We start from the raw sequence: 12,387 nt of genomic DNA, 5'->3' as shown, positions 1-12,387 counted from the left end.
GAGTTTTACAGGATTTCTCTACAGTAATTGATTTTTACACCAAATTGAATTGACTAAAATGCTTCATGAGAATAAGTTCTTTGAGTAGCAACTATTCGCGGAAATATTTGGCCTAACTAGAATTGCCGATTTGGCTTTAACTTATAACTCGAGTAAAGACGAAACACTTTCATATTTACGTATTTTTATCAATTATTGTTCCTTGAACGGGAGTTGGTTTGTTCCCCTTGAAAAGTCAACTAATTTCCGATCAATGACAATAATTACATGTTTTAATTTTTCCTTTTACAATTGAAATATTATTCTTCGTGATGATTTAACTCCAGTCCCCGTTAAAACATTTTAACATTTTGCTTTCAAATTACTTCAAAACATATTTCAAAATATAACTTACCAGTATGGATGCACACTTTTAAAATAATTCTACTTTAATTAAACTTAGGAGATAATATAATCAATTAATCAATACTGTTTAGGAAATAATTTATTATTAACTAACTTTGCAGCAATTGCGCAAGTAATAATAACTTGTATTCACACTAAATAGATTTAAGTTCATACAACATTATATATATATATCAGTGACTAAAATCTACAACTTGGAAAGTTTTTAATTCTTACAGAGAATAAAAAAGATCTGGCTCATCATTCCTTTAAGCATCATAAAACTTTAACATGAATGTAAAAGAAATTTATTTTTACTTTAGCACACGCCAGACTTTAAATTAATATTTATTTTGCATGCACAATTTTAACAATATTGATAAACGAAAATAAAGGCTTGCAGTCTCAATAGAATGTCCCATTAAAGGCGATAAATGACTTTTTGTAGCACCCAATCTTCTTGGGAAAGAAATAGGGGACAGGAAACGTCGCGCAGTTCGTGGATTAGATAAAAGGAGGACGGGGATCTTCGATCAAATTTGGCGCAGTTCGTACTCTACCTTGCAGAAATGACCCCTTTTTAATGAAAAAAAAAATTCCTCAAGGTTAGTTTTGCTAACATTATCAACATTAGGGTTACCGAAAAACCTATTTTATTCAGCGGGCTTCCAGATTTCACGAACAACCAATACCACTTGGCGATATTTTCAGACAGAAACCAAGAGGTACCATACAGTAAAGATCAACCACTCACCACTCATAATTTTCAGAAGGGTATGAATGTAGTCAATTTTACGATTTTGAAATTAAATATAATTCTAGTTATGATAAGAACTCGGAAAATATTGTTCATCATATTACAAATTTCTGTTAATCAAATCAGAGGGTTCCCTTTGCGGCACGGTGTGCGCGGTCTGAGCACACCTAAAAATTTCCTTCTGTACACACAGAAAAGTTGAATGAAAAAGGATTTATAGGTTACTCTGAAACTTCTTTATTTATACTAGATAGCAGCTCAACACAAACCAGTCTATATATTTTAGTTATGTTTAGTTTTATAAGACCCTCATTTTTCAAAGAAATCTTCCAGATTTTTTTAGGGTATAAAAGGAGTTGTTTGAAAAGACATTTCTATGTTATTTTTTGGCTGTATGCTAATCTCCTTATTCTATATTAGTTTTAAATTTTTACCTTGAAATCTTGCTTAAAATCGAACGGTGAACCCCAGGTGTGCCCAGACCAGGCTCATCGATAATCTAGGACGACTGAGAGTCTGTATTCTTTGTTTCTCCGCATCTCATCGGTCAATTCATTGACAACAAAAAGGTGGGTCCACATCTGTGTTTCATTTCCTGTTTTTCTTTTTCTTCTTTTCTCTCTCTCTTTTTTTTTGGGGGGGGGAAGGGGACATTGGTTATCAACTAACAAATTGTTGGGATGATTTTCTGAAGGTCAACGGCAATTTTATCAGTTAGCTGTTTGTTTTTCAGTAGAGCAGTTCTTTTCCGCTTTAGTTTAAAGTTTCGTTAGCGCTACGTTTAATAGTTTTGAGTTGTAGGCGTTTGTTTAATTTTATTTTATAGTTTATAATTTCTAATTGTAGATATAATATTAGTTTATTTTTTCGGATTTTAAATTGTTTTCCGAACGAATCGGAGAGGGCTGACCCTTTCTGATACACTGAAAGTGCTACACGAATTGCTTTCAGATAGTGAATCTGATACGGATCCCGGTATATGTGCAGAACATGCAATATTGGGTTGTGCTTTTTTAAAGGTGGTGTCACTTTCTTCGAAAAGTACCCCCATGAAAAAATAGACTAAAGTGTAAATATATGTAAGTAATGTAAATATAATATACACAAGTTACTTTTTCCCATTCATGCGCATTAATCACCATATAACCAAAAAAGAGCTTTTTAGGGGGTAGGGTGTAGAGTAGCAGGTTTCCTCGTGGCACACCCTGGGTAATGCTAAATATGCTACTGTATTCAGAAGCTAGTGTTTTTTAATCGTAGGCAAAATCTTTTACGCTTTTACGTGCTTCCCAGCAATGCTCGTTTCAGCACTCTTTTTGAAGCTCTATTCAATCAGTGTGCACTAGTGATGGGCAACTTCGGTACTTTCTTGTACCCGGTACGAGAGTAACGGGTACAGACAAGTACCCGGTACAAAATACCCGTTACTCAAGTAACCGTTACCTTGAAAAGTACCGAAAACCGATTTCAAGTACCGAGTACCCAAGTAACGATTTGGAGTACCGAAGTAATGGTTTGCTATACCGGAGTACCCTAGTAACGGTTTGCTGTACCGGAGTACCCTAGTAACGATTTGGAGTACCAAAGTACCCTAGTAACGATTTAGAGTACCGAAATACGCAGCTTGCGCACTGAAGGAACTCTGCCACGTCACCACGTGTTTGATTTTATCTGTACGGAGTAAGATTTTGAATATCGGAAAACATGTCAACTACGTAACTGTTTGAGGAGCAGGCCATTCATGGACACAAGGAGCGCATATCAATATTTCCCAAATACAACCAGATACTACTGTCCTCGTACCAAAACTGAAGTGAGATGAACCCTCATCGATCCTCCAGTAACGAATACCGAAATACCGAGAAGAGACGCATATTTTCGTTACAAAGTAGCGAATACCGAAAAGTACCCGTTTCGGTACAAAAGTAACGAATACCGAAAAGTACCCGTTTCGGTACAGAAGTAACGAATACCGAAAAGTACCGATTTCGGTACTGAAGTAACGATTACCGAAAAGTACCGATTTCGGTACTGAAGTAACGGGTACTTGGATGTACCGATTTTCAGTACCCGTTACAACTAAGTACCCGTTACAAAATACCCGGTTCGGTAGTACCGACTCATCACTTAATTCTGTGGGGCACACCCACAGAATTAAAACGATAAGTGCTATCTTCACAAAATTTTACTTGTGTACTCCTCTAAGCCTAATTAGACTGCCTAACTTTTTTTTTAATCGAAATTCCAACTTTAAAAGGTAGCCTGCCGGAAAGGGTTAATATACTATAATAGCTAGTGGCATATAAAATGTGCATATTTTTAGGAATTTTGGTTAACTTGTGAAACAAACAGTTTAGGAAGACTGTTTGATACACTTCAGTAAAATGATGTGTGTGAAAACTTTTTTAAAATTCTAAAAGTGCAAAACATTAATTAAAAACTAATTAGATAAAATGTAAGATTTGAAATTAATTAAGCTACCTGATTGTGATTTAACTAGAACTTCTTAGAATACACGCAAGAAGTTCTCAAATACAACATTTAGAGCAAGGAAGTATTAAATGTTACCTCTATGCTTTTAACTTAGAGAGATGGATAGTGATTAAAAATCACTCAAAAAAATCCTTCAAAATTTTAACCTTTCAGAAAAATTAGTTAAAATTTATTCTACGGTACCCCTTGGTGAATCGTCCCGTTTTTGATGCCAAGGATTCCAGGAAGGATAGGCACCAATTTCATGATGATGCCGATCCTTCCGCCTGCTACACAAAACCAAAACAAGAAGTCAAAGACTTAACACAAACTCGGTGTGCATGTACACATCAACCTATTTTAACTTACAAAAAAATCATTGAAGAATCAGATAATTGCACAACCTAGGCATTGCGCACTGCCTTAACTTTCTCTATGTACACATCGACCTATTTTAAGTTAAACAAAATCAGGAAGCTAAAACAAAGTTAAAACTATCATGTTAACCAGACAAAATTTGCCGCTGTCTTAACACACAGAGACGAACAAATAACCAAAATACACAAACAGAGAGTAATAAATAACCAAAAATACATATTTCCTAACATAAAAATACTACACAACAAATATTTTAACCAAACTTAATATACAGAAATGAATAAATAAATGAAACGTCAATTTTTCAACATACTGTTTTCATGTGCATACGTTCATGCTTTCCATTACCATTTCCTCCGTATTCTTCGTAAGCAATTCAATTAAATTTTTGTTTGCTTCGGCTCATCAACTGTTAATGGCAGATAAATACGTATAATAGCATTCAAAAAAACTATAAATAAATTCCCCCCCCCCCCGGGTCTTCTTGCCTCACACATATTTAGCTAAATAATAGTCCAAGTTCTTCTTTCTTCTCAATAGTCTTCATTTTCCCCCTGGCTAAACCACGTTTAACTGCACTCTACGTTCCTTCTATTTTATTAATGACGGCACCTGTATCTGGATCTTTAAATTGCAGACTATCCAGAATCTTCATTTGAAAGGCAACAGTACGCCTTCCAGCAATTAGAAATTATAGTCATATCCGGAAGAATATACTCATTTATAACACTAAGCAAACTTTCAGACAACCTTTGAGGCACCACTTTCATAAAACATTACTCACATGCAACCAAACACAGCAATTGAAAAGAATGCTAAGAATAAAAAACCCCGGTCCATATGAAAGTGTTACTATTACAAAAAATAGTCAAAACCTCAATTTATCACAGCACATTTGTCGATATTCGCACAATTTCCTTAAGGCTAGTTTCGCCAACATTATCAACATGAGGGTTACCAAAAAGACTTATTTCATGAAGCAGGCTTTCAGATTTCACGAACAACCAATACCACTTGGCTATTTTTTCACACAAACCAACCAAGGGTTACCGTAAAGTAAAGATCAATCAAAAAATTTTATGATCCTAATTTATAAATGTAATAAATATTTTCCATTTTGTATGTAGAACTTGCATTTCTCTTTCAGAACATTGGTCATTACAATTTTTCATTAATTTAAAAATATTGAACTCTAATTTCAGGCTAGCATTTAACATCAGTCAATTAATTTCAAAATCAAGCTCTCTAAATGATGAAAATTACCCAGCTACAGAAACTATGCTAATTTCTTCATTTACCCTATATATTTAGGATGCCCCTTGGATTATCCCCCCCCGTTTTGTTTCATTTATTGAACAAATTGTTGTTTCATTTATACCTGAGTAGTTGATTGCTATCGAAATCCTATTATGACATGATTGGTTGCGTGATTGCTGTGAATTTGACAGAAAGGAAAATGTTTGTAATGGCTCAGGAAGTACGTTGCTTATTATGTGCTGTACACTGTAAAATGGTTGTATGTGATGAGATTAATCTGAAGTTTCTGTACGATTTGGAACGAAAAGTATGGTCGAACGTAAAGATATTTCAGATGGCTTTGAATGGGTTTGTCACAAGAAAAGTTCAGGCAAGAAATGTCACCGGCAGTCTGGCACCACGGAGGATATTTTTTACTCTTATTTTTGAGAATTTATGTGGTGAGGGCAGTATGCATATTCTAGTTCAGATAATTTAAAAAAGTTTTTGGATGCTGTTAAGGAATTTTGTGTGCCATAGACTGAAGACACAGAAATTTCTAAGTATGGTGAGTTATTATTTCCTTTTTGCAGTGCACATATGCGATTACATGTATTTCCTTTTTTATGTTATTTCATTGTGTGATTTAAAATGCAGTTTATTGAGCTTTGATTGGCTATAAATTTCGTTCAGTTTTTGGTGATGAGTAATTTTGTCTTAACATTATATGACATCATCATTCTCCTGATTTTTTAAAGTAAAAATTGATCGAGATGGACATGGACAAAGTCAAGGAAGTGCGCAATGCAGAGTTTGTGCAATTCTCTGATTTTTTTAAAGTGAAAATAGATCAATGTGTACATGGACACTAAGTTTGTGCAATTCTTTGGCTTGTTATTTTGGTCTTGTATCGGCCATCTTGAAATTGTGCCTTGCTGGGCAATCACCAATTTTCGCCTAGGGCACAAGGGCACCCTAGAAAGCTTCTAATGAGTGAGATTTTTGGCGCAAAACCAAATATGATTATAATGCGCCAAAGATGAGGTAGGATGATCTAATTTGATGAATTAAAAAACTTATTAATAAATCAAAAAAAGCAGACAAATGTACCAAATCCAGAGGATGAAGTCATATAAAAAAACCAGGTAAAAGCACACATTAAAATACAATACACAATCTTCAGAACAGATTACATTAAGTAATAAAAGCCAATCTCTTTTAAATAATAAAATAAATTACAAATGGCCTCTCTTCCGATTAAACAGTCGAGAGGTAAGTCACAACTATTAAAATATTTCTGACGAAGACTATTAAAACATGGACACTCAATTAAAATATGACGGACTGATAGCCAAACGTGACAATTTGAATAAATAGGCTCATTCTCAGCTTTCGTGTGTGTGAGATTATGGCAAAGCCTTGAGGGCTATCTGCCTAAGAGGAGGGATGCCTTCGTGGAGGACTTTCTAAGAGAAACTGGCTCGTATACACGTTACACATGGGGAAAACCACAAAAACGCCCATGCAGCCAGCCCGTTCGCGGGATTCGAACCTCGGACCGAACTACCAGTGTTCAGGGACTTTACCGCTCGGCCGCTGGTGGGCCTCATTCTCAGCTTTCAAAAGGTAGTTATGTGCCACTCAAGTGTGACCAATTCTGAGGGGAGTCAAAAGAACTTCCTTCTTACGATTTCTAGTAAAGTCCCAATGCTCAGTTCTAGGCTTTACATTTCTCAACTTGTTTTGAAGCTGAACATCCCAAAGTTGCTGCCATATTTTTCGGATCTTCTCTTTGACAACACAACAGGTGTCTCTAAACGAGATGAGGCGACTGGACAGTTAAACAGCACATTTCGCTGTGATATCTGCCAGCTCATTCCCCTTTTCCCGGGAACCCAGCAGTACAGGATTTCATATCCACGACTCGTTAAGTCTATATGAATCTTGAGAACATCCACTATTACTGGATTTTGAGTGTTGGGGAAAGTTTCTAATGATTTAAGCCATTATAAGAGTCCGTATAAACTATGAACTTTTTGTGGTAGAGGATTGAGATGTAAAAAAGACTATAATATATTGCAGTTAGTTCAGATGTTAAGATAGAGAAATCATGGTGAAAGCGTCTGCCCCCGATGTGATCTTCAATTACAAATACCATTCCGACATGATCATTTGACTTGGATCCCTCTGTATATACTGGAAGATAACTGCTATATTTATGCCTGTGCTCAGCAAAGAGTTGTTTGTAAACGATGTCGTTAGTGTTTGCCTTCACGTGATGGTTGAAAACATTAAGAAGCTGAATCCGTGCATTTTCCCAAGGTGGAATTTCTAAATTCTGCACTGCTTGGGGATACATATCAGAGAAGGATAGTTCCTTAATGATAGGGCGAACTCTTAAAGGAAACACAGGATAGACGTTTCAAATAAAGTGCTGCACACATTATCAAGTAAGTACACCTTATTAGGATGTTTAGGTTGCGATAAAATATTACAATACTGTAAAAGGGACAACTGTTCACGCATCAGATAAAGTGATGGTTCGTTAGAGTCAACATACAGGCTCTGGATAGATGTCCTGAAAGCTCCAAAACACATCCGCAGAGCTTGATGGTGAACAGGATCTAGTTTTCCCAATACTGATGACCGAGATCCGAAAACAAGTGAGCCATAGTCCAGTCTAGAGCCGACAAGCCGTCTGGACTGGTGCACAAAATGAAGAGCAAAGTGCACGCACGAAGGTTTTTGTTTGGAAAATGTAAATCCCTGTTTGTCTGGATTCTTATTCACATTCTTGGATCTTATTCAGAGCGATCTGCAATTGCCTCCCTACGTATCTCATGTCTGCCCCTCGACAGCTAATCTGTAGATCATCAACATATAGAGATCGCAAGATGGTGGGAGGAAGTTCTTTTAATACAGAGTTTATTTTTAAGCTAAACAGGGCTTACACTAAGCACACAGCCTTGAGGCACACCCTCTTCCTGTTCAAAAACATCCGACAAAACAGAGCCAATCCTTACTTGAAAAGTTCTAGGGTTCAAGAAATTCTGAATGAAAACTGGTAGGTTGCCGCGCAAGCCACTGTCGTGAAGATCTCGAAGTATACCGTATCTCCATGCCTTATCATAAGCTTTCTATAGCCGTTAAAATCACCCATTATGATAAAAGGCTCAGGCAGCTGCACCGCGGGATCATTTAAATCCTGCTGATCAATGTGCTCATTAGAAGGCAAATAAAGAGAAACGATTGAAACTACTGTCGTGAAAATTACAATATGAAAATTTTCTTGTACAGCGACAACTTGGAAGGATGTCTTCAAAGGAAAGGAACTTGATAGATAGGCCAGTGAGGTGAAGAGACCTACACCTCCACTGGCATGCTCACCTGCAAGGTTATCCTTCCTGACAAAAGAAAACCTCCGAAGTTTTGCATGTTGATCTGGTTTCAGATTTGCCTCCTGTATTGCAAGCACGCAGCATCATAAGCATTGATCATAGCTTTGATGTCAAGGAAATTTCGGTGGAAACCACGATAGTTCCATGAGTCGAGGGTGGCCATTATGATTGATGTTTGTTCTCTCTGTGTTCCTTTTTAGTTTTGCGCGGAAGCAGATGTTTGGGAACTTCCAGTTCCTCCTCCACTTCCATACTATATGAATCTAGAGATTCAGGAATCATTTCATCTACAGAGCGATTGCTGGGGCTCCTATTTTTGTTAATTGCTTTTGGAGGGACATTTTTTGGCTTGCTTTGAATAACTATTTCTTTATTTTGTATGACGTGTGTTGGATTTTCCTTTTTCGTGTTTGCAGGCTGCTGGGTTTTATTTTGTGAAGTCTGTGTACTTATTGAAGTTTGGGTGGCAATGGTACGTGTTGATTTAACGGCACTGGGATATGATTTGATCGGTTGAAGCTGTGTGCTTTGAACTAGTCTTTTGACTTCAGCATATGAGATGTTCCTAATGATTTTTGCCGTCTGTACTTCCTTTTCTTTTTTTCATTTTGGCCATGATTGGGAAAATGCTGGATGATCATCCTTGCAATTTATGCACAGTGCCGTAGTGGTGTAATTATCGCTATCGTGGCCAACCGACGAACATCGAGCGCACGTCAGGTTCCCACGACAGGACATCTTGGAATGGCTGAAACGCTGCCACTAGATAGGGTTTGGAATATAAGGTCTTATGGGGCAATTAAGATATCCAGCCTTGATATTCTTCGGCAGATCAGGTGACTTGAAGGTCAGGATGACGTATTTCGTGTCAATTAACTGACCTTCCTTATGCATCGTGATTCGCTTTGCAGCACAAACCTTTTGGTCAGCTAACTCGGAAACGAACTCTTCTTCAGGAACAGACAGAAGGTCGACTTCCGAGATTACGCCGTGGCAATAATTCAATGTCTTGTGCCCTGTTACAGTGACAGTTGCTTTCCCAAGTTTGGTTTTTGAAGTAAGGAAGCAGATTGTGTGGCCGAAGTTGCATCAATAAGCAAGTCTCTAGAGCGGAGATATTTCTGGGCTCACCAATACAAGAACGGATGTTTCTATCTATCACAAAAGGAGAAATCTTTTGAAGCTCGGCAGAAGGACTAGAGAGAACAAGGAAACGGGGACTATTGTTAAGGATTATTTGCATTTGCATCTATACATACTTTTTTAGCAGATTTTTCAGAACTAGCGCTTAGAGCGACAGGACTGACTTCAAAGTCTTTAATTAAATATATTTTTGAATTAGCCATATTGAAGAGAGAAATAATTCGAACTCGGCAGCCCCACTCAGCACGGAGTCCAAGAAGGGGACGCAGAAGTCTGCGCCAGGGTTAATCGGGTCTATAAGCAATCTGAAGCCCCACAGTCAGCTCTCCCGAAAGCAGGAGCTCCCGAAAGCTTATCCCCAAGCCATTGACCCTAAGGACAAGGGACCAGCCGATTGACACTAGCGGGGACAACTAAATGCCTCACGTTTTAATCTGAAGCAGAGGCCAAAGCAGTGTGTTGGGTACAGTACCTCGCCCCTCAACTACCAGGACCCTCCTTTTCAGCCTTACAGGTCACAACGTACGGCAAACGCGTAGGTGGTTTTCTGTCTGTGAGAAACTCAAACAAAGGGATGTGACAAAATCTAACTTTGAGCCCGAACCTTCGAAAAGGAAAACCACATGGGCGGAAAAAATGAAAATAGTAGCGAGAAGAAGAGATGAGGAGGAAGGAAGGAAAGATCACTAAGGGCTCCAAGATCGTGACTCCCGTCTCACCAAGATGATGATCCCCTGAAGGGCTAGTGTACCCCGGAATTGCCACACCCGTACTCACAAAAGTGAGCCCCTGAGGGGAAAAGCTTGTCATGCTGGTCAAATATTCCATCAATATGAACTACTAAAAAAAACAGTCTTGTTCATGCTTTTTATTTTTTACAGAAACCTATAATGTTTACCTAAATAATTTAATTTAAAACTTTTCTTTTATTTTGGAAAATGATATCTGTGTACCTCGATTCCAAGATATGCACTCTGAAAATATTAGTACAGCCGATTCTTGTTATAACAGCCATTTGATTACAGTGACTGGTACAAGAAGTCCCAAATGCATATGAAATTAGTTTTTGTTACAGTGATCGCATGTTACAATGTTATTTTTCTGTTGGAGGCGAGGAGTTGTTACAATGAGCGTTATCTGCGTAATAAAAAAATGATAAAATACATCTTCCTCAAATGTTAATTATCTTATCATATCAAATAAGATTTAGTTATCAATAAAAAATTACATTTGGTTTTAGACAAAGAAATTATGTAATTAAATATTTCTAAATAATCATTGAAATTAATGTGAATCACAAAATTTTGCTAATCAACTATTCTGGTAACTAGAGACAAGAACTTTACAAAACTAATCAATTAACTATTACGGTAACTGAGAAAAAAAATTAAATCAAAAATTGGAAAGGAGAAATCAGTATTTAAATTGTCTTTATTTATTTATATATTTTTATTCAGTATTATACGAGCTACATGAGAGCTATATAAATAATTTATATATTATCTTAACCAAATTTTAAAAGCAGTAAAACAGATGTAGTCGAAAAGTTCCCAGGAGCATTATTAATCTTTAAACTAAGCTACCAACTCCTTTTTGTGTCTCCTGAAACTTGAAAATTACTTTCACAATACGACTGATCATCAAACTGTCACAACTGCAGAATTACTAACGCCTTTATCACTGACTTCATATTATGAAGAGTCAGAATAACAATATGCGACTTTTTTGTATTCAAATTTTCTTTCAACTGACATTTGTATATAGCTGCATTGTTAAGCAGTTCCTGATGCTGACTATCTGGAACTACACAAAAACGAAGCTGGAATGAAAGTTAAGGTTTAACAGCCTTAAAAAGAAAGAAGTTAAAGGGTCTCCTATTATCTCTATCTCAAAATGTGTGAAATTCTGCTTTTATCGAGTCCAGTAGAACATCTAAGTTACCTGTAATGCTTTTGGCCCTTGTACGGCTGCAAATCCCTATTTACGCCACTGATGAAAGTATATTTTAGGCAATTAACTATACAGTGCTACATAATAAATTTATATACAGTGACAGTAGATGGTAAATTAAAAAAGAAAACGTTTACTATTATTATTAGTAATAGAAGGTCACAAACCTTTGATGACAAATATTCCCAAATGAGCGTAACAGCAACATTTTCAACTTTTTGTTCATTTTGACATTCCATCCATGAAATTTCGACGTAAACAAACATTTAAAACTCGCAACGCAACTAGTGATCTCACGTAGCAACCGCAATATTTAATTGTTCATTTGCTGCTGAAAATGTGTCTGCGAATTAAATACGTTCATTACGTGATTTAAAAGTATTGAATAACTTTTGTAATAAATAGTTTTCTTGCAATTTTTATTTAAAAGATTTCAAAATAAAATACGAAAGCCACTTCTCTTGTCAGGTATCATCATTTTTATTTCATTAGTACAAAGCAAATTTTATTTTACAAAAATTTTTCGGCGCAAAGCGCGAACTGAATTCCTCGTCTGCTTTTTTTTGTATCAAGTGAGGTTGCATTATTATGCAAGGTGTTATTAAGCTATTGAAGTATGTTTTAAGGTAAGTAAATATATGATATTTCGTAATGGATTTATTACGGTAA

General features: G+C 36.5%; 1 protein-coding gene across 1 annotated transcript in view; it reads right to left on the bottom strand.

The window, feature by feature from the left end:
* LOC118204374 (putative ubiquitin carboxyl-terminal hydrolase MINDY-4) overlaps nt 1–12,014 on the bottom strand; it is a 70,697-nt gene extending 58,683 nt beyond the window's left edge. Inside the window, exon 1 of the mRNA XM_085817508.1 lies at nt 11,886–12,014. The gene's annotated coding sequence lies outside the window, so the exon portion shown is untranslated. The remainder of the gene's footprint in view (nt 1–11,885) is intronic.
* Nucleotides 12,015–12,387: the final 373 nt, after the last annotated feature.

Source organism: Stegodyphus dumicola, chromosome 5 (genome assembly GCF_044657685.1).
Source record: "Stegodyphus dumicola isolate Sdum_Otavi_A_Nest chromosome 5, ASM4465768v1".
Classification (NCBI taxonomy): Eukaryota; Metazoa; Arthropoda; class Arachnida; order Araneae; family Eresidae; genus Stegodyphus; species Stegodyphus dumicola.
Note: the sequence above shows the minus strand (reverse complement) of the source record. Positions and strands in the feature narration are given on the sequence as shown.